Source organism: Corythoichthys intestinalis, chromosome 2, assembly GCF_030265065.1.
Source record: "Corythoichthys intestinalis isolate RoL2023-P3 chromosome 2, ASM3026506v1, whole genome shotgun sequence".
Classification (NCBI taxonomy): Eukaryota; Metazoa; Chordata; class Actinopteri; order Syngnathiformes; family Syngnathidae; genus Corythoichthys; species Corythoichthys intestinalis.
Window position 1 is genome coordinate 8,810,306 of NC_080396.1, and position 26,960 is coordinate 8,837,265.

A 26,960-nucleotide genomic window follows, 5' to 3' on the forward strand; every position below is an offset into this window, starting at 1 on the left:
TAAACTTGAAAAGTTTTAATTAGGGCTGTCAAACGATTAAAATTTTTAATCGAGTTAATTAGAGCTTAAAAATTAATTAATCGTAATTAATTACAATTCAAACCATCTATAAAATATGCCATATTTTTCTGTAAATTATTGTTGGAATGGAACGATAAGACACAAGATGGATATATACATTCAACATACGGTACATAAGTAATGTATTTGTTTATTTTAACAATAAATCAACAAGATGGCATTAACATTGTTAACATTCTGTAGAGTGATCCATGGATAGAAAGACTTGTAGTTCTTAAAAGATAAATGTTAGTACAAGTTATAGAAATTTTATAATAAAACCCCTCTTATTGTTTTCGTTTTAATAACATTTGTAAAATTTTCAATCAAAAAATAAACTAGTATTCCGCCATTGTTGAATGTCAATAATTACATAATGCTCATGGGTGCTTAAGCCCATAAAATCAGTCGCACCCAAGCGCCAGCAGAGGGAGACAAAACTCCAAAAAACACAAGTAACAAGTTGTGCTGTCACTTTAATCTGTTTGAACGGGTCATGTGCGTTAATTGCGTCAAATATTTTAAGGTGATTAATTTAAAAAATTATTACCGCCCGTTAACGCGATAATTTTGACAGCCCTAGTTTTAATCCATGAATAAGTAAGTAAATAAATAAATAAATAAGAGGTTTGCAAAAATTTCGAATGAACATTGACAGACGAACACATATTAAACTCACCTGGATGCTACGAACTTTAGGTAAAAAGTTTTATGTAAAAAGTTTTCCAAGAGTTTAAGATGACACTCACCACGCTTAATGCTAACGTGAGCGCTATGCTAACGCTACAAGTTACATTTTGTGTGTGATGAGCACCTGACAAATACTCACCAGTTGGTGAGTAAGCGTGTATGTGAGGTAGAAGGGGCGGCACAGCATGTCACATAAGTGACATGACTAGGGCTGCAGCTATCGAATATTTTAGTAATCGAGTAATCAACTGAAAATTCGATCGATTAATCGAGTAATCGGATGAAACATTTTTTTTAGGTAAAGAGCAATTATTCATATACATGAGAAAACAAGACATTTCTTCTAATATTGAACCATTTTCAGTCAATCAATGTCTTTATTTTCGATATACGTACATTGTTGAAAACAGCCAACAATTGCATCTCAGATGTGACTAGAATAAATAGACTAATTCTACTGCTTTTACTTAAAAAAAACTTCTATATATATATATTTCTTACCTAAAAATGTCATTACGCTTGATAACACACATCACTTAAAAGTTAGGTGTTTTTCCCATGTGTTTCAATAGAATTTCCATTTGTGTCAAGCTATTTTAAGTTCTAGTTAAGTTTTAAGCTAGTCTAAATTGTAAATCCTGATAGGATTTTGAGTTTTTGCAGTGTTCAAAATAAATGTACGTATGATACCTGCGGTATTGGAGCATATTAGGGACCAGTGCTACTTGGTGTTTTATTCAGCAATGACTACTGTGCTAAAATTGACAGTTAGCATTATTAAGTTTTTATTTTACACCCCAATCACTCAACAGCACTATGTTTTCACAGATTAAATAAAGCCTGTATGGAAGACACGTTAGCCACGCATCGACAGTGGTCATAATTAATAGAAAACTAGCCCTCCGCAACGCTAACGTTACGTGAGCGAGTGACAGTAACGTTAATGTTATTTATTAGCGCAATGTAGTCTACTGCTTTAAGATGGTGGCTGTTTACCAACTGTAAACATTAACTAACTGTCTGTCATTTTGCATCTAGTTCTACTTACATATGATATCTATTAGACGCATCAGAACTTGGCTTCCTGATACCACCGTAGCAAGCATCATGCGGGCGTAGTTTTTAGCAACGTCGGCGTAGCTTGTGGCGGCTATCGCCTGCAGTAAGGTTTTTTTTTTTAATTGGTTCTTCCTCTACGTCAGTGCGCTGTCCCGCATTAAAAGTACTCCGGGCAAAACGTGATGCTTAGAGCTGGCAAAACTAAACGATTCCTCGAGGTGAATAAAATTACTCAGATCAGTTTTTTAACTCGAGTTACTCGAGTTGCTCGAGTATTCGTTTCAGCTCTAGACATGACCAAACACTGCTACGATGCGTGCTAACTACACATACAATGATAAAATGTCACACATTGTAAGCTTTTAATGGAAACTGGCATCTGTCTTTTTTAGCTCGTCATCATCCCATCATATTTGTTATCGTCACCTTTTTTCTTTTTTCACCCCCTGCGCTAACCTCATTGGAACCCATGTTGATTTCTCTCACAAGAAAATCCGCCGTTTGTCCGTCTTGCGGGAAAACCATGGAATTGCGACGCCGTCATAAACCGTCGAATTCTGAGCATGTCGTCATATGTTGAGACAAATGAGTTAGATTTTACTTCGGATATCGAGAGGATCGCACGTCGATGCGATCCTATGTCGAGGTACCACTGTATTGAATTACAGTGCCCGCCATAATTATTGGCACCCCTGAAAAAGATGTGTTTTAGCTTCTAATTTTTTTTTTTTTTTAATTCAAATAATATAGGACCTTAATGGAAAAAAAGAGAAAAATCCAACCTTCAATACAAGTGCATTAATTCAGTGGGGAAAAAATCCCACATAAAGAAAAAAATATTTGTCATCAAATAATGTGTCTCACAATTATTAGCACCCCTGGTGTTAATACTTTGTATAACCCCCTTTTGCCAACAAAAATAAGTGTGGGGACTGAGATGGCCATGGGAGGAGCTTGATTTTGTGTCTGGTGAACCATTTCTGTGTAGATTTGGCCATAAGTTTAGGATCATTGTCTTGCTGAAAGACCCAGTGACGACCCATCTTCAGCTTTCGAGCAGAGGGCAACAGATTTTGATTTAAAATGTCCTGGTATTTCAAAGCATTCATGACGCAATGCACCCTAACAAGATTCCCAGGGCCTTTGGAAGCGAAACAGCCCCACAGCCTCACTGACCCACCCCCATACTTCACAGTGGGTATGAGGTGCTTTTCAGCATGCGCATCTTTCATGGCACGCCAGACCCACTTAGAGTGTTTGTTGCCAAAAAGCTCAATCTTGGTCCCACACAAAAATACACACGGTCCCAGGCTTCAACTCGGACCATGTGCTTTGGTCAGATGAGACCATGAGATGAGAATGTGGGATTTTTTCCCCACTGAATGAATGCCCTTGTATTGAAGGTTGGATTTTTCTCTTTTTTTCCATTAAGGTCCCATATTATTTGAATGAAAAAAAAAATTAGAAGCTGAAAAACACATCTTTTTCAGGGGTGCCAATAATTATGGAGGGCACTGTATTTGTTTTAAAAAAGTTAACCTAATCTTTTTCCTCCGTCTTTACAGTCTTGGCAACTACGCCTCTCTCCATGGACGAATGTATTGCACGCCACACTACAAGCAACTCTTCAAGTCCAAAGGAAATTATGATGAAGGATTTGGACAGAAACCACTCAAACAACGATGGAATAACAACAACCAAAAGGATTCAGCTGAAAAGACAATAGTCAAATCACCGCCGCCTGACAAGAAAGTCAAGAATTCCAAATATTCCACTGCTCAGAGCAAATATATTTTTCAGGATTGTGACGCAAGCGGAAGTGGAAACACAAAGTCAACAAGTAAGATTTCTGTTGTGTGGCCTCCTCAGACGGGTTCTCCTAAACGACCCTTTACTGTGGAGGAGGACCTGAAGTTGATAAAGCCATTATGGCCCCCTGTAGAGGGTGCCACCGAAGATAGTCAGCCAATCAAGCCTGCATTGAAAATAGGTGGCATTATGACTCCAAAAGTGCAAGAAAATGCGTGTTCAGTGTCAAATACCACCACAGAAGATGAAACTGCACCTCAGGAAGCAGAAGGTGAGAGTACCAACCAGGAAGTGAACTACAGTGATTTCCATTCTGTGCCTACAATGGACTTTGTTGTGGAGTCGGAATTCAAGGAGCAAAGTGAAGATGGATTTGTGAAAAGTACAATGGAAAAGCAAGAAGAGCAAAGTACGGAGGACGTGATATTAAGTGCCAGACAGACAGATTATGCAGAAAGCGAGAAGATGCTAGACGAGGGGTTACCAGATGAAGCGGTCCTGAATTCAAACATCAACAATAACAACAACAGCTGTATGCAGCTTGACCATCAGGTCTTGTCAAAAGTGCTGTCTGAGGACCAGGCAGAGTGCATTCAGTCCAATCTTTTGTCAGACTCGAGTCCAACTGCAGATGTGTTCCAAGATGACTGCAGTGAAGAGTCAAATTGGATGCCGAGTGAAGTGTTACAATTGGCACAGAGGGACGATGCCTTTGTGCCAACCGATGCCAAATGCGCTGAGGCCACAGAATCCCATCCAGACGTTTTCACACATTCTCCAAAAGAGGATGCTGAGAGGGCGTTTGCTTTCAAGACTCAGACAAAGATCAGCGATTCCAGCTTCCTGGAGGACATTTTTGCCGGCCTCAGTACCAGCGGCTCAGATCTGCTATCAGATTTCCAATTTGACATCTTCGGGAAATCGGCCGGGGAGGGGCCGCCGCTGTCAGCGCCGGACGACCTTTCGGATTTGGGGCGAGAGCCGAGGGAAAGAGCAGACCGAGCGGGAGATGAGAGCGGCTCCGACGCTTCTCCGCGGGCCCATGACGAGACTTTGACAGCTGAGGAACAGATCAAGAGGAACCGATGCTATGATGATGACAGCGACGACTATTAAAATATCAACCATTGCAGTGTGAAATTAGGCGGCGAAGCCTCCGCTCAATTTTTTTTTGTGTGTGCACGTCCATGGAGAGATGAAGTGCTCTCATTTATCCACCTTGCTTCCTGCAGTTTTAGCCCAAAAAAACCCTGCACCTGGTGTGCGCCGTTAGCATTCGCTCGTATATGTTGCACAGAATTCACATATGACTCGCAATAATACATTTCACATAGATTTTCCTAAAATTGATGGCTTGAATGAATATATTCGGACAGTTTTTTTCCTTTTATTTTCATCTATTGTCTGCCTTTTGGGTGAAATAAAGCTTCATGAACTCAACTGTTTATGACTTTTTAATGAGAGAAATGAGAGCAGCAGCGGCGCCGGGGTGTTTGATATAGCACTCAGACACATAACAAGCAAGAAGGGATCTCTTTGGAGAGAGGTGTATTGATTTTCACTGATACAGAAGACTTTGTAGGACTTTGACATGTTTTCATTTGCTACGGCCTCTCCCAGTTCACTTACCAATTGTTTCCGAAGCAAAGGAGATATGGTAGTCCTACTCAGTGGACTTGGCAATTTTGGGGCCTAAGGCAAGCATATCCAGGGGCCCTCGTCATGGGTCAGGGGTTAAAAAGGTCAGAAGGGTGTGGAGGAAATATGTTCCGGTACACTACGGCTGTCCTAAACGACAAATTTTCTCCTGATTAGTCGGCCTACTACCGTAATTTCCGGACTATAAGCCGCTACTTTTTTCGTTCATTTTGAATCCTGCGGCTTATTTGTTGATTTATTTGTGTTAATAGGAAACCCATGCCTCCTAGCATGCATTGCAGCACTACAGATATAAGTTAAATTATTTATTCATTTACTGCTCCAGTTGTTTCACTAATTGCTTGTTATGGTATTTGGTAACACTTTATTTGACAGCGGCGTCATAAGACTGTCATAAGACCATCATAATTATGTTAACCGAATATTTTCCGTCGTTGACCGGTTTTTTAAAACGGTGACGGAAAAAACTGAAGTCCGTCCGTCATTTTAACAGGTTGCAATTCACACCCCAGACCACAGGGTGGCGAGTGAGCATATTAATTAGCTATTGTCTCTCTTAATGCATGACGTCGTTGGCTATTCTGTCAGAATATTGTAGCGTCACCAGGGTCTGGCGGCGGCACCGTGATTGACACATCAACATGAGGTTCTTATTGGTGCACCCGGTGTGCCAGCGCGTCATCCAATTGGTGGACTAGATTGCCGCCTGTGTATAGACCCCAATCACATGACATCACAACTCCGCCCCCCTGACTGGAGCCGCCATATTGTGTGTCAGCTCGTCGTGTTTACACATTACCGCTATGTACATGCCTCCTATTACGGCGTGTTTTTCTGCTCGTTAACATGGTGAAGGCGTGTGTGGCGGTTGGTTGCAGTAACAGAGAAGATAGACGGAGAGACTTGAAGTTCTACCGTATTCTGAGAGACCCGAAGAGGCGAGCGAGATGGACTGCTGTAATTCGACAAGAAATCTGGGCACCAAACGATCACCACAGACTATGTAGTAGTCATTTTATATCTGGTAAGATGCATTTAATATATATTTAGAAGATTTTGGGCTGACAACCACAATGAAGATCATTGTGTGACGTTGGTGATTGGGGTCTATATAGTTGCCCCTTTTTATTTGGGGGTGGAGATGTTGTTTTGTTGGTGTTGTTGGCGGTAAGTAGAGTAAAAAGAGGGAGAAGAATACCACGACTTCCGTGTCTAATTTTTCGCCGCCAAGCAAGCGTTACAATATTAATTAAAAATGAATGAAAACTAAATATTATTGAATATGTCATCATTATCATTTTAAAAATTTAAGTGACGGGTAAAAATAGATTATGACCGGATTTTTATGACCCTGTCAGTCAAAATGACAGACAACGAAAATGTCTAGCGCAACCTCTGCATGACACTATCATGGGCATTACTGAATGCTTATGACAGATGTCATGAAGTGTCATCCAGCAAATTATGTTACCAACTCCATTTATGTCCAGCTCGGATCTTTTACATCCATTCAAAAGTGAGCTCATTTCCCGAATAAAACTGAATGATAACTGTTATAAGCATTCGTTAATGCTCATGACAGTGTCATGTCATAATTATGTCTAATTGTCTAATGTCAGTTTTATGGCGCCACTGTCAAATAGTGTTACCAAATACCGCAACTAGCAATTATTTAAACAAACAAGAACAGTAACTGAATAAATAATTCGCAAAGAACATGAATTTTGATTGTTATTTACATTTGTTGCGCTGCAATGCATGCTAGGAGGCATGATGGACAACAATAGTGTTGACAGCATGTGGCGTGAAAGGTTGACTGTCTCCCTCAAGGAAGCAGTGATGGCCAAATGAAGCTTCTTGAAGCATTGCAGCCAATTAGTTAAAAGCTTCATGGTGGTTTATTTGTCATAAAGTGTCATCCAGCAAATTATGTTAACAACTCCATTTATATCCAGCTCGGATCTTTTACATCCATTCAAAAGTGAGATCATTTCCCGAATAAAACTGAATGATAACTGTTATAAGCATTCGTTAATGCTCATGACAGTGTCATGTCATAATTATGTCTAATTGTCGAATGCCAGTCTTATGGTGCCACTGTCAAATAGTGTTACCAAATACCGCAACTAGCAATTATTTAAACAAACAGGAACAGTAACTGAATAAATAATTCGCAAAGAACATGAATTTTGATTGTTATTTACATCTGTTGCGCTGCAATGCATGCTAGGAGGCATGGTGGACAACAACGGTGTTGACAGCATGTGGCATGAAAGGTTGACTGTCTCCCCCAAGGAAGCAGTGATGGCCAAATGAAGCTTCTTGAAGCATTGCAGCCAATTAGTTAAAAGCTTCATGGTGGTTTATTTGGTCTTCTGACCGTCATATGATGCCGCTGGCTAATGAAGTGTTACCGGCTAACATCTATTGGTGTAAATATCCCATAATACAGTGAGGACAGCTGCGGCTTATAGTCCAGTGCGGCTTATCTATGAACAAATGCCGTTTTCGTGTCACATTTGGTGGGTGGCGTCTTATAGTCAGCTGCGCCTTATAGTGCGAAAATTACGGTAGTTTTACAATTAGTCGACTAATCTAATAATTTTCTTTTCTTTTTTTTTTTTTACTAATTTAGCAATGAAATTTTTGTTGACGCTTATTCATTCACAAAAGTATTTTGGAACACTTAAATTCTTTATTAAAATACAAATAATCAAGTAAATAACAATAATTAATCTCAAATAAACAATTAGGTTAAATGCTGATAGCATTCACTCGTGCAAAATAATGGAAAGTTAACAGATTCAGAACACTGACTTTGCCTTTCCAATAGGGTTGTTCCGATCATGTTTTTTTGCTCCCGATCCGATCCCGATCGTTTTAGTTTGAGTATCTGCCGATCCTGATATTTCCCGTTCCGATTGCTTTTTTTTTGCTCCCGATTCAATTCCAATCATTCCCGATAATTTTTCCCGATCATATACATTTTGGCAATGCATTAAGAAAAAAATGAATAAAACTTGGACGAATATATACATTCAACATACAGTACATACTGTAAGTACTGTATTTGTTTATTATGACAATAAATCCTCAAGATGGCATTTACATTATAAACACTCTTTCCGTGAGAGGGATCCACGGATAGAAAGACTTGTGACTTCGTATATTATGACTAAATATTGCCATCTAGTGTATTTGTTGAGCTTTCAGTAAATTATACTGAAGGCCATGCCCAATGCATGATGGGAAGTGGAACCATGACAAGAGAAACCACGACTGTGCGTAGTGCTACCAATTCATATATCTTCTCTGCGATGGGATATAATGGCGTACAGCACGCAGGCTATTTTTACACCTTGACGGCGCATCGTAAAGCGAAAGTAAAGCCGAAGTTGGATATTATAGACCCGCCCTCGTATAGACACAACGCAATTAGAGCTACTTTTCGCCGGTAATCTTTCAAAAACGAACATGCCGATCACGAGTTTTTTTTGGAACTTGTAGAAACGACTGTAGATATTACGACACACGAAGGTTGTTTTTTTCATATGTTTCCGGAAACCTAAAACTCAGGAGGTAAAAATGTGAAGACTGAATCAACTTGCGCGGACTTTAACACCAGCTCGGTGAATCCATTCACATTTCATATACAGTCAACATTATGTCGGGTTGGCATGGTCTATCAGAGGACAAAGAGGTAAGCCATGTTTATATTTTTAACTTATTTTTTTAGCGTAACGTTGTGCCGTACTGCTTCTGTCTGACAATGAATGACCTGAAAAGAATTACAATGGTATCTGACTGCCACTGTTACCGTTTCTCTTAAGTTTTAGGCAGGTGTCCTGCCTAAAACCTTTGCACAGTACTGTATATATATATTTTTTAATAATTAAATTTATGAGGATCATGGAAGCTTCCACTTGGGGAAATTATATACATACAGTATATCCTGTATATACATAATATAATAAAAATATACAGTACTGTGCAAAAGTTTTAGGCAGGTGTCCTGCCTAAAACTTTTGCACAGTACTGTATATATAAAAGAAAAACAACATTAGTAAGGGGGAAGTGTGAATAAATCATAGGATTAGGATGTGTTATCATGAAAAAATTAAAAGTGTTCGTTGGCTGTCACTGAGTAGCATTTGCTATCGCTACACAAAGCTAACTAAATTACCCCCAAGAACGGTAAGAGACGTAGGACAACCAGAGGATATATAAGAAAGACAGGGCTGATGGTAAAGGATAGCTTGTTGAAACAGGAGAACGTCATTGTCAGTCGCGTCGATAAAAAAGCTAAAGCTAAGCTTAGGTCGGCTCGTTTTTTTCGTCTTTTTCAGTCTTCGACACTCAAGCCATCTCTTTAACTCAACATTTTTATGTTCTTCCAAATCTTTGCCAGTGAATTTGGAACCAGGCACATCATTTTCGGAGAGAATTGGTAGGTTTAACTCTGTAAACATCTCCTTCGTACACGATTTCCATTCATTTCCTATTAGGGACAAATGGTGACTTGTCCAACAGTAGCTAATGTCATGAATATTAATGAGCGGAAGTGACGTGTTGCTTGAGGTACGCCTTTCAAGGTGTTAAGAAAAAGTTCAATTGCTACCTTGCTTCACCACAGTGCTTCCAATGATATTGCTAATCGTAGGGAGAGGGATTGTAAGGTTTTAGCCAATTAAAACAAGGCTCCAAAGGCTGCCAAAATTCACTCTACTCATTTCACGCTGCCATTTAGCTCTCTGTAATGGCAAAACGGCGCCATTACAGATGGAGCGCGTCAATGCGTGAGTCGTGCAGCGCATGCATTAATTGCGTAAAATATTTTAACGTGAGACATTTTTTTAAAAATTAATTACCGCCGTTATTGGGATAAATTTGATAACCCTACCTTAAGCCTAAACTAAAGACTCTGGATAAGTGTAACACATTATGTCTGTAACGTTAAATACAATTAGAAAAAGATTTTATTAAAAAATATATATGTAGATTAAAAAAAGGCATGGCCGACATTTTTTTGCCGATTCCGATACTTTGAAAATGACGTGATCGGACCCGATCGATCGGGACATCTCTATTTATTATAACAATAAATCAACAAGATGGCATTAAATCAATAAATCAATCAATAAATCAACAAGATGGCCGACTAGTTTTACAATTAGTCGACTAATCTAATAATTTTCTTTTTTTTTTACTGATTTAGCAATGAAATTTTTGTTGACGCTTATTAATTCACAAAAGTATTTTGGAACAATAAAATTCTTTATTAAAATACAAGTAATCAAGTAAATAACAATAATCACAAATAAACAATTAGGTTAAATGCTGATAGTAGTGCTGCAACGATTAATCGATTAACTCGAGTATTCGATTAGAAAAAAATATTCAAATTAAATTTTGCTGCTTCGGGTATTCGTTTAATTAAAGTGGTGTTGTAATGGTTTGTTTTGAAAGTGTTTGCATTTAGTTTAATTGAATTGGGTAGATACACTGCCCTCTAGTCTGCCTCATTTCACGTGACTAAATCCAGCTGCTCCTTGTTAAGACCAACATAAGCTTAAGTTAGTTAAGTTTTTGTTTGAGCTAATGTTTTTTTAATGCATTCGTAAAGTAGTTTATAGGTATATTTAGCCGTTTTTTGTGGGAATATGTGTCTGAACCATTTGTTAAGAGCATTATGTTAAAAAATAGTGTTTTATAGCATTTAAGCTAGCGGCATTTTGCTTTGTATGTTCTTTTGTTGTACATCGATCCTTTTTTTTTTTTTTTTTTTTTTAATACCGTTTGAGGCTCAGCTCAGGTATTTTAATTTTTTATGTTCCTAATCCGATTACTCGATTAGTCGAACTAACTAGCTCTTCGATTAATCGACTACTTAAATAATCGATAGCTGCAGCCCTAGCTGATAGCATTTACTAGTGCAAAAGAATGGAAGGTAAACAGATTCAGAACACTGACTTTGCCTTTCCAACATTATTCAAATTCTTTAAAAAAAATTCTCGCATTATCATTATAGTATACCACTATATATAATAGTAGTATAATAATTATAATAATTATTCATTACCAATCATATTTGTCATAAATAGTGTCATTTGAAAGCTATTCTTAGTGTAGATTCTACACTGTAGAATCTGTATTCTGTAGTATTTACTCTACATATTATATTATTAATTCTGAAGTATGTGGTATTAACTCCAGAAATCGTTATTAATATGGCGAACATAATGTGCTTTTATTTTTAAATGTTCACCGGAGGTACGTTCGCTAAACCGCTAACCGAAAGCTTTACACTTCTTAAAAAACATTCGTCAGTGCTTGTGGTGTCACTAATAGATTTAAAGTTTTTTTTCGTTAGCAAATGTTGTTTACTTCACTATTTTCTGAGTGAATCAAAGATCCATAAGGGCTCCAGTAGGTCTCCTGCAATATTTGCGGCAACTGCGGTGTAATTCAATGGAAGATTAATCTGAAAAATCCACCTTTTGCCACAAAACAGTGAAGTTTGGTGGTGGCAAAATCATGGTCTGGGGTTACATCCAGTATGGGGGGGTGCGAGAGATCTGCAGGGTGGAGGGCAACATAAATAGTCTGAAATGTCAACAAATCTTAGCTGCCTCGTACATTCCTAACCATAAAAAGGGACAAATTCTGCAGCAGGATGGTGCTCCATTCCATACTTCAATCTCTACCTCAAGGTTCCTCAAGGCAAAGAAGATCAAGATCCTCCAGGACTGGCCAGCCCAGTCACCAGACATGAACATGATGAAAGAGGAAGCATGGAAGATGAAACCCAAGAATGTTGATGTACTCTGGGAGGCATGCAAGACTGCTTTTTTTGATGTTTCTGATGATTTCATCAATAAATTGTATGAACCTTACCGAACCGCATGGATGCAGTCCTTCAAGCCCATGGAAGTCATACAAAATATTAAATTTGAATCTCACAGCACCACTACTTAATTCGCGTGTGTTATCTAACATATTTTTGTAGTTGAAGAACATTTTTTGTTCAATTTTCACACTACTTTCTGTAGGCGACAAAACTTTTGTCTTGCCAAAATTTGACCTTTATATCTTCATTAAATGATGAAACTTTTTTTCAGTGAAACAAATATATTTTTGTTCATTCAATATCATTTGGGAGGGTCTTAGCTTTCATATGAGCCGTTTCTGAAACCAATTGAATAATTAAAAATCAGGTTATTAGCAATTGTTTCTACAAAATGGATAAGCGATGAGACTTTTGTCAGGGACTGTACATGAAACGCGTTACTACCCACCTCTGACATCTACTAAAAATAAACTAATTTCAATTAATGGCAGAAGGATGATTGGACGCAGCACGATTGGACATCGATCATTATCTTGGGAAAGTAAAACTATATAGGGAGACTTGGCTAATGTGAGACACCCGATCATGTTTTCAAGCCCATATCAATTCACCTTGTCCATGAAGAAGAGATCCTCCTCCTACTGTGGTAAACATGTTTTTTTTTTTTTTTTTTCACAAAAACATATTTTTTTGCATATGAAAGTACATTTTCTTTCTGTCAGCTTTAACAGCTGTTGTGCCAAAGCAAATTGATTTAGCTCGAAACTATTTTATCACTCATGTTTATGAGCTAACAAGATATAAAACCATGTGATGATGCTAGTTTAAGATTAGCCTGTGTTGCGGGGATAAAGCGAGGTGTCTCACTTCAGTCTTTAATGTCAGCAGTGACACTACACAACATCACATCTGGATTTAGATTTACAAAATTTTCTCTGATTAAGCATTTGCACCATTTGTGGAGTCAGACAGGCCAAACCCTGAGATGCAGCCTGCTACTACAGAAGATCTGAATGGCCATTCAGATGATCCACCTGCAGACCATACGCGGAGATTAAGTCCCTCACCCCTTAGTGGCCAAAATACGTCATTGCATGTAATTGACTTTCCAATATATGAATCTAAAATTAAGACTTTGCCGGTAAAATGTTGTTTATGAAGGTTGTAAAGCAATAAAACAAACAACAGGAATTTAAAATTAAGGCTTTGCCGGTAAAATGTTGTCTATAAAGGTTGTAAAGTAATAAAACAAACAACAAAAATGAATGAAATAAACAAAAAAATATTTTTTTAGAATGGGTCACAATTATTTTTCAATCAGATCATGTGACTAGCACCTTAGAGACGGTCATTTGCTTTGATTAGCAAAAAAAAAAAAAAAAAAACACCTGAGGACACAAGAGGTAAGATGGATATTTGGATGGATGGTAATTTTTTTCAAACCTAAGTACAAAAGCAACAACAACTACTGAGTGAGAACCAAGGATTGAAGATGTGGACCATGAAACGCCGGACAGCACCACCAAAATGTTGAATGGAGTTTCAGTTTGCCCCGCTAAAGACGTTAATTGTTCAACAGAGCCACCACCAGGCGTACCATATTCAAGGGACAACGTGCTTGGCCAAAAGCATAGCTGTCCTAAGCAGCCTGATTCAGAAGTCCCCGAGCGTATTATTATAAATGTTCCTGGCTGAAATACTCAGTCAAAAAGCATGTGGTGTCTACATCTCCACTAGGTAAGACAAAAAAACATGCACACTCACTCATGCACACACGCACACAGCTGGGATTCCTGTATGTACGAGCACGGGCTAAACTACTATCTGAGCATATATCTTGTAAGTTAATTTTATTGCTGACACTGCTTTTCGGGGTCATCAACATTTTTGCCTCCCCTACCACAAAAGTCAAACTCCGCCTACACTACAGATGTACAGTATTACTCGCTTAAGACAATTCAGTAACTTATACGAATCCATCCACTGCACATGGTCCACCTGGATAAGCTTGGTCAGATGTGCCAGTCAGAAATTGGTTGGTAAAAGGCAAAAATGCAAAGAAAAAAAACAATCCAAAAAAGAAAGCAACCAAAAAGAAAATTGTAGTTAGCAGCTATGAGGAGATTTATGTCCATGTCTCACTTGTCTGATGAAGACAGTTCTGAAGACAAAAGAAATAATCCAGGAAACACAGATCTGGCCATGGGTAATTTTGTCATGTTATGTTATGATGTATAATGGTACATCGACATACGATCGTTTCAAAACAAGATCTTTTCGACGTATCGCGTAAAATTTGACTCGCCATTTGTTTCTACATTCGACGACATGCTCGAAATACGACATGACAGCGCCGCAGACGGACGCAGAACAGATTTTCTTGTGAGAGAAATCAACACGGGTTTCAAAAAGGTTGGTACAGGTGGTCAAAGAAGGAAAAAGGTGACGCTTACCATTGAAATGAAGATGCAAATGATATGAGTGTGGGGTGCGCATCCGTGAACTGGGTTCACAACACAGGCAGAGTTTGACTTTTGGGGCAGGGAGGGCACAACATGTTGATGAACCCAAAACGCAGTGTCAGCAATAAAATGAACTTACAAGACTATTTATAATGATAAGTTGAAAATGAGCGTTTTTGTTTCCCATCATTCTTGAGGGGAATTCTAAATCAGGCTGCTTAGGACAGCTATACTTTTCGCCAAGAGTGTCATCCAATAAATATGGCACAACCACCGGTGTCGTGCCAATGTAGTTACCCCAGTCAAAAATTGTATCACCTGGGCGAGCCATTGGGAGGTAGATTTCATTATTCGATCCAAAAAAAGTTGCTTCAATCAAAAAAAAAAAAAAAAAAAAAAAGTATAATATTTTCAATAAAAAAAGTCACTTCAATAAAAAAAAATGTGTTTGAATACAAAAATAAATTTGAAACAAAAAAAAAAATGCATTTGAAAGCTATTTGACGTGGATTTTTTTTTTTTTTTTTTTTTTTTTTTTACTGAAGTGATTTTTTGGGGGGTTGAAGCAACTTTTTGAATGTGTTAAAGTTTTTTTGCGTTTGGGCCACATTTTGGCTAGGACATTTGTGTCTGTATTATTCAATCAAAAAATATGTTGCTTCAAACAAAAAAAATATATTTTCAAAAGATAAATCACTTCAATCAAAAAAAAAAAAAAAAACCTCAATCAAAAAAACGAAAAATTTCAATCATAGAAAAAAAGTTTTTGAATGCAAAAAAATATTTGAGACTCAAATCTTTGCATTCGAACACTTAATTTTTTATTTAAAAAGTTTTCTTTGATTTTAGCAATCCTTTTTGCGTGACATTTGTGTCTACATAATTCTATCCCACAAAAAGTTTAAAAAAAAAAAAAATTCAAACAAAGAAAAAAAATCATTTGAAAAATAAAATTGCCCTCCCGCAATTTTTTTTTTTTTTTTTTTTTAAATAATATGTAAAGCAAATGACCGTCTAAGGTGCTCGTCACATGATCTGTTTGAAAAATCATTTTGCCCTATTATAAAAATATCTTCTTTTTTCATTTCATTCATTTTTGTTGTTTGTTTTATTGCTTTAAAACTTTTATATACTATTATATAGGAAAGTCAACTATATGCATTGACACTTTTCATCCACCAGGGGGGGCCTGGCCCCCCCTTAAACTCTGCTTATGGTCAACAATACAGCTGTAGAATGTTTACGATCTCCAAGGTCCTCCTCGGCATCCGTCCGCTAGTCTTTATAAGTTAAGGTGACAATTGTTATTGTGGTAACATCGCCAGAGTAATCGCCAGTTTCGTCAGGTTTTTATCATTTATTTCAGAACTTGTCCAACACAACACACCTTCCATCCGCCGCAGTTGATGGTGTTTTCAACAAAACATTGAAAGTGAACGTAAACTCTCAACTGCACTGCTCCCTCTCTCTGTCACGTCAGCAACGCGGTGCGTTCAGGTACTGCACGTAAACACGTCCACCACATTAGAACCCGATTTGTTATATTATTACAGGAACTATTATTACCGTATTGGCCCCAATATAAGACGGCCCTGATTATAAGACGACCCCCTCTTTTTCAAAACTCAAGTTTGAAAAAAAGACTTTTTCAACACCAAATTAATTTTTATGCAGAAAATAATTACAATACATCGGAAAAATGATTATAACAATATATTTGAGAGAAAAAGCATGTTATTTTGCCTCATTCAAATCTTAATATGTGAACATTTAAATATGTCAATTAAAGTGCAATCACATTCGTAAATAAATGGCTTCTGGTTTTTTATATGTATATAAACCAATCTATTGTGATAAAACAACAAAATTGCAATAACTGCATTAACCATCAAAGTGAAGTCTAACTGTGACTGTAGTCTTGAAACAAATCTGAATAAGAAAAAATATTGCAATAAATAATGCAAACTGGTTAAACTTGAGAGTAGCTGAGATCTGTCATGACAGAACATCGCTTCAATGATATCTGGCGCCATCTAGTGTCGTGAATGGGTATAAGTCTAGACCTCTAATGTAAGATGACCCCCACTTTTCAGTCTTATTTCAATGCAAAAAACACTTTCTGATATTCGGGCCAATACGGTATTTTTATTTTTTTTATTCTGGTTCGCAGTAATAATTTATTAGTTTTGCCATGCATAATTGCCATTTGTAATTGCACCAGCAGTATTTATTAACTCATTTGCTCCCAAAAACGTATAAATACGTTCTATTTTTAATGTTTCAGTGTCCCAAAGACGTGTTTAAATGTCTTTTACGTTTTTTTTCCACAAGGGACATCTCTAGGTTCTGATGCAATTTAGCTCCAAAGCAAAATGCTGAAAATCATTTTTAAAGCAATAAAACTGGCCACTGGAGGGCAGTAAATGGTGTTATACTTATATAATGCTTTTCCACCTTTCAAGGCGGTTTACACTATCCCGCCATCCACCAACTGGTGACGCAGCACCAGGAGCAACATGGGGTTCAGTGTCTTGCTCAAGGACACTTATACGAGTTGATCAGGGTGGAGAATTGAACCCACAACCCAGAGGTTGCGCTAGACATTTTCGTTGTCTGTCATTTTGACTGACAGGGTCATAAAAATCCGGTCATGATCTATTTTTACCCGTCACTTAAATTTTTTAAATGATAATGATGACATATTCAATAGTATTTAGTTTTCATTCATTTTTAATTAATATTGTAACGCTTGCTTGGCGGAAAAATTAGACACGGAAGTCGTGGTATTTTTCTCCCTCTTTTTACTCTGCTTACCGCCAACAACACCAACAAAACAACATCTCCGCCCCCAAAGAAAAAGAGGCAACTATATAGACCCCAATCACCAACGTCACACAATGATCTTAATTGTGGTTGTCAGTCCAAAATCTTCTAAATATGTATTAAATGCATCTTACCAGATATAAAATGACTACTACATAGTCTGTGGTGATCGTTTGGTGCCCAGATTTCTTGTCGAATTACAGCAGTCCATCTCGCTCTCCTCTTCGGGTCTCTCAGAATACGGTAGAACTTCAAGTCTCTCCGTCTATCTTCTCTGTTACTGCAACCAACCGCCACACACGCCTTCACCATTTTGATTATTAATGTTAACGAGCAGAAAAACACACCGTAATAGGAGGCATGTACGTAGCAGTAATGTGTAAACACGACGAGCTGACGGACAATATGGCAGCTCCAGTCAGGGGGGCGGAGTTGTGATGTCATGTGATTGGGGTCAATACACAGGCGGCAATCTAGTCCACCAATTGGATGACGTGCTGGCACACAGGGTGCACCAATAAGAACCTCGCGTTGATGTGTCAATCACGGTGCCGCCGCCAGACCCCGGTGACGCTACAATATTCTGACAGAAGAGCCAACGACGTCATGCATTAAGAGAGACAATAGCTAATTAATATGCCCACTCGCCACCCTGTGGTCTGGGGTGTGAATTGCAACCTGTCAAAATGATGGACGGACTTCAGTTTTTTCCGTCACCGTTTTAAAAAAACGGTCAACGACGGAAAATATTCGGTTAACGCGACCCCTGCCACAACCTCTGGGTTGGGGGACAACTACTCTACCACTAAGCCACGCCACCCCATAGTAGCGCATTTGGTAAGACCCGCAACCCAATTCAAAGGAACGAATGGCCGGGCCGCAAGGCCGGGGCGCCGGTGGAAGACGACCAAATGGACGTCCAGGATGCCGGGCGGCGGACAACCGAGCAGAACAACCGCGAAGACGCCCGGGGTGCCAGGCGCTGGATGACCAAGCAGAACGACCGGGACCACCAGTGCAGCGGACGATGCCGTTGAGTCCGTGCTGCTTGCCGAGCAGAGCCCGCGCCGTCGTGCTCTGTCAACGCCAACTCTCTTTGATTGCAGTCGCCAGATCATCTTTGCAGGTCGGAGCCTTGCTGTGGACTATTTTTTATCAATTTTCACCACAGGTTATCAATAGGGTTGAGATCTGGGCTATTTGCTGGCCATGACATTGAATGGATGAGTCTTTCTCCAAGGAATGCTTTAACAGTTTTAGCTCTGTGGCATGATGCATTGTCATGTTGGAAAATGACAAACACATTTTAAATTGACGGGATAAGAAAGCTGTCTAAAATTTCAATGTAAACTTGTGCATTTATTGAAGATTTAACCACAGCATCTCCCAGTGCCTTTGCCTGACATGCGGCCCCATATCATTTTTCGTTTTCTTCAGGGAGTCATCTTAGTAAATCTCACTGGAAGAGCACCAAACAAACGTTCCAGCACCACCACCTTGTCCAATGCAGATTCTGGACTCTTGACACCTTGTCCAATGCAGATTCTCGACTTTTGGTTATTTCTATGTTTGTTCCTCATGATTCCATATTTTTTTCCTGAGAATGGAGTGATTCCATATATATTTCCCTGCACTTGCACTATAAAATTAACATTTACTGACCACCACAATGTTTTTTATTCATTTCTTTTAGTGTTTCTGAATGCTAAAGAGTTGCACTTTTGAACTAATTAATTAAAATTTTCAAGCTTTTTATCTGAGTTTGTTCTACATGATAAAATGTCTTGAGTGAGTGCTCGTCCGAGACTGGTGATTCCATACTTTTTGCTTAGAGTTGTATGTACACAGTGGCTGCCAATGACAGTGATAGATGTCGAATCCATTTGGCTAGCACGCCCACTTCAAATGGATTGGACGTCTACTAGTGATAAGCCACATCAAGGACGCTGAAAGAGCTAATCGAGCCATTTATTCAAACATCTGGATCAAAATTCATCGTCATTTCACTCATTTTTAATCATTTGTTTCCTCGGCGTTGCATGTAGGATGTGCGCTAAATGTTGACTGCGGGTCAAAGATTTTAGCACTACCTTTATTTCTCCTGTTTTATTGCAATTTAAGTACCAAAGTGCAGGAGATCCAAAACACTTAATGCTCACCATAACAGATGAATATTGCACTTTTCCGAGTGATTCAGCGTGAATGTTTTGGGAGCAGAGAGGTTAAGAGCTTCTAGCTTTTACTCAGTTTTTGAACAGCTATGCAGAATGTTGCTTAATAATGACACACCACCTGTCTGCATAAAAGCTGTGTTTTAACTCAGGGCATATATATATATATATATTTTTTTTTTGCTTGCCGTTCCACAACATTTTAAATGTTTAATACTTTGAAAAGTTAAAATCCTCTCTCACGATTTTACTAGTCCCTGAAAAATTGTCAGTTTGCGTTTTAAATAAAATAAGACTTTCATAGTCATCAGGTTGGATTTAGGGACAGTGATCAATCAACCTTTTTGACGACATTGGTCTTCAAAATTTTGGAAAATATCAGCTTCTGAGGTGAAAATTGCTCAATCATACTTGCTGTGGTGACATAGATTGAAAAATAACGTATTGGCACGAATATAAGACGGCCCTGATTATAAGACGACCCCCTCTTTTTCAAGACTCAAGTTTGAAAAAAGACTTTTTGAACACCAAATTAATTTTTATACAGAAAATAATTACAGTACATCCGAATACAGTAATACATAATTACTAAAATGTTAATAAATAATTTATTATTGACTTGTTAAGTGTTTGTTAACAGTTACCTGTGATGTATGGACATTAAATGTTGGAACTTTCAGTGAACAGTATGAGAGTGTGAGAGCTGCAGTACAAATTTGAACACACCTGCTCCCTATGCACACCTGGACCCAGTAACACTAATGAGTCACATGGAGGGAAGATGACAAGCAGTACTCAATTTGTACATTTAGGGATGTCGTTTCTAAGAGGGTGTACTCACTTTTGTTGCCAGGGGTTTAGATATTAATGGGTATATTTTGAGTTATTTTGAGGGGAAAATAAATTACCGTATTGGCCCGAATATAAGACAGCCCTGATTATAAGACGACCCCGTCTTTTTCAAGACTCAAGTTTGAAAAAATACTTTTTGAACACAAAATTAATTTTTATACAGAAAGTAATTACAGTACATCCGAAACAAATGATTATAAGAATATATCTGAGAGAAAAAGCATTTTATTTTGCCTCATTTAAATTTTAATATCTGAACATTTAAATATGTAAACTAAAGTGCAATCACATTTGTAAATGAATGGCTTCTGGTTTTTGAAATGTAAATAGACTAATCTATTGTGATAAAACAACAAAATTGCAATAACTGGATTAACCATCAAAGGGAAGTCTAATTGTAACTGTAGTCTTGAAACAAATCTGAATAAGGAAAAACATTTCAATAAAATAATGCAAACTGGTTAAACTTGAGAGTAGCTGAGATCTATCATGACAGGACATCGCTTCAATGATATCTGGCGCCATCTAGTGCCGTGAATGGGTATAATGTCTAGACCCTGTCATGACAGAACATCGCTTCAATCATATCTGGCTCCATCTAGTGTCGTCAATGGGTATAATGTCTAGGCCGCGAATATAAGACGACCCCCTCTTTTTCAATCTTATTTCAATGCAAAAAACACCGTCTTATATTCGGGCCAATACGGTAAAAGATTTTAGTGTCTGTTGGCTAAAGTATTCAAGATACTTAATATTAAAGTTTGATTACAGAGATACATAAGTTTAATTATATCAGTTTTAAAAGTTGGTACATTTGACATGAGATGGATATATGCCACCGCTTATGAAATGTGTCTACATTAATGCATTTTGTCCACTTCCAAAATATCAGGATTAATGAATGACATTGAAAACCACATACAGTGCTTTGCAAAAGTATTCAGCCCCCTTGAACCTTGCAACCTTTCGCCACATTTCACGCTTCAAACATAAAGATATAAAATTTTAATTTTTTGTCAAGAATCAACAACAAGTGGGACACAATCGTGAAGTGGAACAAAATTTATTGGATAATTTAAACTTTTTTAACAAATAAAAAACTGAAAAGTGGGGCGTGCAATATTATTCGGCCCCCTTGCGTTAATACTTTGTAGCGCCACCTTTTGCTCCAATTACAGCTGCAAGTCGCTTGGGGTATGTTTCTATCAGTTTTGCACATCGAGAGACTGACATTCTTGCCCATTCTTCCTTGCAAAACAGCTCGAGCTCAGTGAGGTTGGATGGAGAGTGTTTGTGAACAGCAGTCTTCAGCTCTTTCCACAGATTCTCGATTGGATTCAGGTCTGGACTTTGACTTGGCCATTCTAACACCTGGATACGTTTATTTTTTAACCATTCCATTGTAGAGTTGACTTTATGTTTTGGATCATTGTCCTGTTGGAAGATAAATCTCCGTCCCAGTCTCAGGTCTTGTGCAGATACCAACAGGTTTTCTTCCAGAATGTTCCTGTATTTGGCTGCATCCATCTTCCCGTCAATTTTAACGATCTTCCCTGTCCCTGCTGAAGAAAAGCAGGCCCAAACCATGATGCTGCCACCACCATGTTTGACAGTGGGGATGGTATGTTCAGGGTGATGAGCTGTGTTGCTTTTACGCCAAACATATTGTTTTGCATTGGGGCCAAAAAGTTCAATTTTGGTTTCATCTGACCAGAGCACCTTCTTCCACATGTGTGGTGTGTCTCCCAGGTGGCTTGTGGCAAACTTTAAACGAGACTTTTTATGGATATCTTTGAGAAATGGCTTTCTTCTTGCCACTCTTCCATAAAGGCCAGATTTGTGCAGTGTACGACTGATTGTTGTCCTATGGACAGACTCTCGCACCTCAGCTGTAGATCTCTGCAGTTCATCCAGAGTGATCATGGGCCTCTTGGCTGCATCTCTGATCAGTTTTCTCCTTGTTTGAGAAGAAAGTTTGGAAGGACGGCCGGGTCTTGGTAGATTTGCAGTGGTCTGATGCTCCTTCCATTTCAATATGATGGTTTGCACAGTGCTCCTTGAGATGTTTAAAGCTTGGGAAATCTTTTTGTATCCAAATCCGGCTTTAAACTTCTCCACAACAGTATCTCGGACCTGCCTGGTGTGTTCCTTGGTTTTCATAATGCTCTCTGCACTTTAAACAGAACCCTGAGACTATCACAGAGCAGGTGCATTTATACGGAGACTTGATTACACACAGGTGGATTCTATTTATCATCATTGGTCATTTAGGACAACATTGGATCATTCAGAGATCCTCACTGAACTTCTGGAGTGAGTTTGCTGCACTGAAAGTAAAGGGGCCGAATAATATTGCACGCCCCACTTTTCAGTTTTTTATTTGTTAAAAGTTTAAATTATCCAGTAAATGTTGTTCCACTTCACGATTGTGTCCCACTTGTTGTTGATTCTTGACAAAAAAAATTAAATTTAATATCTTTATGTTTGAAGCCTGAAATGTGGCGAAAGGTTGCAAGATTCAAGGGGGCCGAATACTTTTGCAAGGCACTGTATTATCTCAAAACTCTTGCCTACTTGCCTGGTATACCAGACTCACCGCCGTTCCAGCGATTGAGTTTGGCTACTGTCCGGCGGATCAAATTCTGAGGGCGGAGCAAGCCACAGCAAACAGACAGCGGAGTGGACCGATCAGCGACGGGCAGACGTCACGTTGTTAAAGCGACAAGTAATTAGCGTGAGCGGAGAATGGAGAAGTTTATTAAACATGGCTAGCGCGAGCCATGTTGACTGTTGTCAATGACTTGTTGCGATGTGTTTTTGGTAATTTAAAACTGGTTTTACCGCGGATTGGACATATTCTCTGCTCTCCCGTTCGCCATCTGTGTTATTGTAGACACGAATTTCGGCGCGCAAGAGTGATGTTACTCGTTAAGAACACGTCACGCAAATAAACGAATCTGATTGGACGATTGATTTTGTACCTTGCTCGAGAGGCCGTTTATGGGCTGGGTCCCAGACTATTACTCACAGTGTTTGAAAAATACAAGGAGAATAGTCTGACTGTGTCAGGTAACTTGCCTACGCCATTATATTCTAAAATGGTAAACATTTTTTGTAGATATGTTCACCCAGACTTTCCATTTCAATGAATACCAATTTTTGCCTAAAATGCTTGGATTTTAACTTTTTGGCCTGATACTGTATCTAAAAAAAACTACAGTGCTGACCAAAGGTATCGACATCCCTGCAATTCTGTTAGATATTGCTCAATTTCTCCCAAAAAATGATTGCCATTACAAATGCTTTGGTAGTAATATTTTCATTGATTTTGCTTGCAATGAAAAAACACAAAAGAGAATGAAAAAAAATTAAATCATTATCATTTTACACAAAACTCCAAAACTGCCATTTTCAGATCTCTCCACAGGTGTTCTATGGGATTCAAGTCTGGAATCTTTTTTTTTTTTAATCCTGTCCTGTTCAGCTGTTTGACACGGAGAACGGAAGTCTAAGTGTTCCGTTGGTCTAAAGAGTTTTAATTAGGGCTGTCAAAATTATCGCGTTAACAGGCGGTAATTAATTTTTTAAAATTAATCACGTTAAAATATTTGACGCAATTAACACACAAATGCCCCGCTCAAACAGATTAAAATGACAGCACAGTGAAATGTGTACTTGTTGTGTTTTTCGGAGTTTTGTCGCCCTCTACCGGCGCTTGGATGCGACTGATTTTATAGGCTTCAGCACCCATGAGCATTGTCTAAGTATTTATTGACATCAACAATGGCGGTTAAAAAAAAAAAAAAAGTTTATTAAAAAAGGTTAAAAGTTTATTTTTTGATTGAAAATTTTACAAATTTCATTAAATTTCATCAAATCATTAAATTTTATCAAAATGAAAACATTAGGAGGGGTTTTAATATAAATTTACTATAACTTGTACTAACATTTAACTTTTAAGAACTACAAGTCTTTCTATCCATGGATCGCTTTCACAGAATGTTAATAATGTTAATGCCATCTTGTTGATTTATTGTTATAATAAACAAATACAGTCCTTATGTACCGTATGTTGAATGTATATATCCATCTTGTGTCCTATCTTTCCATTCCAACAATAATTTACAGAAAATATGGCATATTTTATAGATGGTTTGAATTGCGATTAATTACGATTAATTAACATTGAAGCTGTAATTAACTCGATTAAAAATTTTAATCGTTTGACAGCCCTAGTTTTAATGCTTCACATTGAGAATATGACTTACTCCCATTGTGATCATTCAACATATCTCATTTATTATGACAAACCAGCGAACAGGATGGGGTTATGGGGGGACAGAAGAAAAGAAACACGAACAACAATAAGAAATACACTGAATGCCTACACTAACTATTAATATGTTTGGGCTATCGTCAGCAAGATGTATTTCCGGTTGACACCATGTGGGGGGCCTGTTGACCTGGGAAAGAAGGGGAGCTAGCTAAGTGATTGGCTAAGCTAAGCTAAGTGATTGGGAGGGGTAGAGTGTACACAAATCAGCTCTGTGATCTAGAACCCAGTAATCGTGTGACTCCTTTGTGAGTGTAAGCCCGTTGGCAACCGACACTACGCCGCCCCACCACCAGTCCCGGCGCCGGAACCCCCCACCCGAGCGCGACCAATCACAACTATTTTTTTCATGCTTTATTTGTTGGACAATGTTTAATTACTTTAATTTTGACCCTATTTGGCATGTTATGAAATTACTTCACATTTCTGCTTTAATAGTTAATGGTCCATCCTATTTAGAATGGACGTCCATCGCCGACAATGTCATTCAATGAGTTAACCAAAAAGAAAATGCTGAAACGTGGACGTGAATAATGTTTTATCCTTTTTTTCTTTTTTCTTTTTTTTAACACTGATGCTATCATCACAAGCGTCAATCTTTTACCTCCTGTGCTACGCAACAGCATCCGCCTACTTCGGTTCCGCCCCTCTCTCCCGAGGGCGTCTCTGATTGGCTCTCAACGCCCCCCAAGGGGTGCTCTGATTGGACTGCTGCCGTCCTCGCGCCGGCTGCAGTCTGCCCTCCAGGAGCGTGCGGCGTGAGCCCCCGATTACGGTACATCAAAACTGACGCTCGCGGAGTGTGGACCTGACCGCGCCGCAATTCTCGACAACAGCAGGAGAGCGAAGGTATGTTTGCGAGAAATCTCTCAATATTACCATGCTTTTTTGTGTGCGTTGCTGGTTTTATGTTTTTTAAGTGCTCCTTTTTCGCTGCTGGTGCGCTCAGGCTGTTGTTTCGGAAGTCATAACGGTACAACTACTGTAAATACACGTGCACGTGTTTGCATTTTACATCATTAGTATGGATTTTTAGCTGTTGAATGTTTACTTTGTGCTAGTTCCTGGTCTACCAACTATGTGAGGCGTGTTGGACTGTAACTAAACGGAATGCATCGTTTGAAGAGCATGCCATCATCTAGTGACAAGAAGTATCTGTATGTGTGAGTGAATGGAAGCATTGCAGAGATGGAATATATCCAGATTAGTGCATTGTGCATCTCATAATACCGAGCTCTTCATATCCTAATAACGAGACTGCATCTGCCTGATAATCCACGTTAGTCAAATCCATCATGCGTGTATTAAACATAGCGTGTTCTCAGCCACTCTGGTGGTACACACAATAATTAAAAGTATCACACAGTTAATTATAATATATATATGCTTGAAAAATAGGATTGTCGGGCAAATTGTGAAGCCACAGGTGGCGCTATATAACCCTGAGTAGCAGGGCTGTTTAACATTTTGACACAAAAATTAAAAAAAAAAAAAAAATACCTCACAGGCCGCCATTGACGTCAGTAGACGTCCAATCCATTTTGTTCGTTCGATTGCTGCCAGTGAAATATGATCACTTAATGCCGGCCATCCTAGTTGATATGGATTTGTCAAATTATAAAATAAAATTAAAAAAAAAACTTTCACTTGTGTTTTTGCTTTCGAGTAGATGCTAAATCAAGTTGAGAGAGTAAAATACTTGTGCTGATATAACAATAATAAATGAATAATAGTACAATAAAAAGAAAACAATAATAACATAATAATAAAATTGATATCATTTTATGTATGGTTGGCAGTCCGGTATGAGTGGTGTGCACGTCTGCCTCATAGTTCCAGGGTTTCCCGGAGGATTTTTTTAAAGCTGTGGTGGTGGTGGGTTGCATCGGAGTCGGACAGCGTGCCGCGGCGAAAATGTCAGCAGGGCCGAAAACCAAAAGAGGTTTTTGCCACATGGCAAAAAAAAAAAAAAGCCACATGGCAAAAAAATGACACATGGCAAAAATTTTTGACACATGGCAAAAAGCTTTCGTCACATGGCAAAAGCATGCCACATGGCAACATTTTTTTGCCACAAGGAAAAAAAAAAAAAAAGACACGTGGCAAAAAATGTTTGCCACATGGCAAAAAAATTTGCCACATGGAGAATTTGCCACATGGAAAATACCACTTTTGGTTCTCGCTGTCTCTCGAAA

At 38.4% G+C, this 26,960-nt stretch overlaps 2 protein-coding genes across 6 annotated transcripts in view; both read left to right on the plus strand.

Annotated features, from left to right (window-relative positions):
* Nucleotides 1–3,522, plus strand: part of xirp2a (xin actin binding repeat containing 2a) — a 163,381-nt gene extending 159,859 nt beyond the window's left edge. For all 4 annotated transcript variants that reach the window (XM_057829637.1, XM_057829636.1, XM_057829638.1 and 1 more), the window contains one exon: nucleotides 3,375–3,522. The gene's annotated coding sequence lies outside the window, so the exon portion shown is untranslated. The remainder of the gene's footprint in view (nucleotides 1–3,374) is intronic.
* Nucleotides 3,523–25,499: 21,977 nt separating this feature from the next.
* The window catches only part of LOC130912234 (beta-1,3-galactosyltransferase 1-like), a 287,842-nt gene continuing 286,381 nt past the window's right edge, over nucleotides 25,500–26,960 (plus strand). The window contains exon 1 of one of the 2 annotated variants that reach the window (XM_057830159.1): nucleotides 25,500–25,614. The gene's annotated coding sequence lies outside the window, so the exon portion shown is untranslated. The remainder of the gene's footprint in view (nucleotides 25,615–26,960) is intronic. The other variant, XM_057830160.1, reaches the window with a different exon arrangement.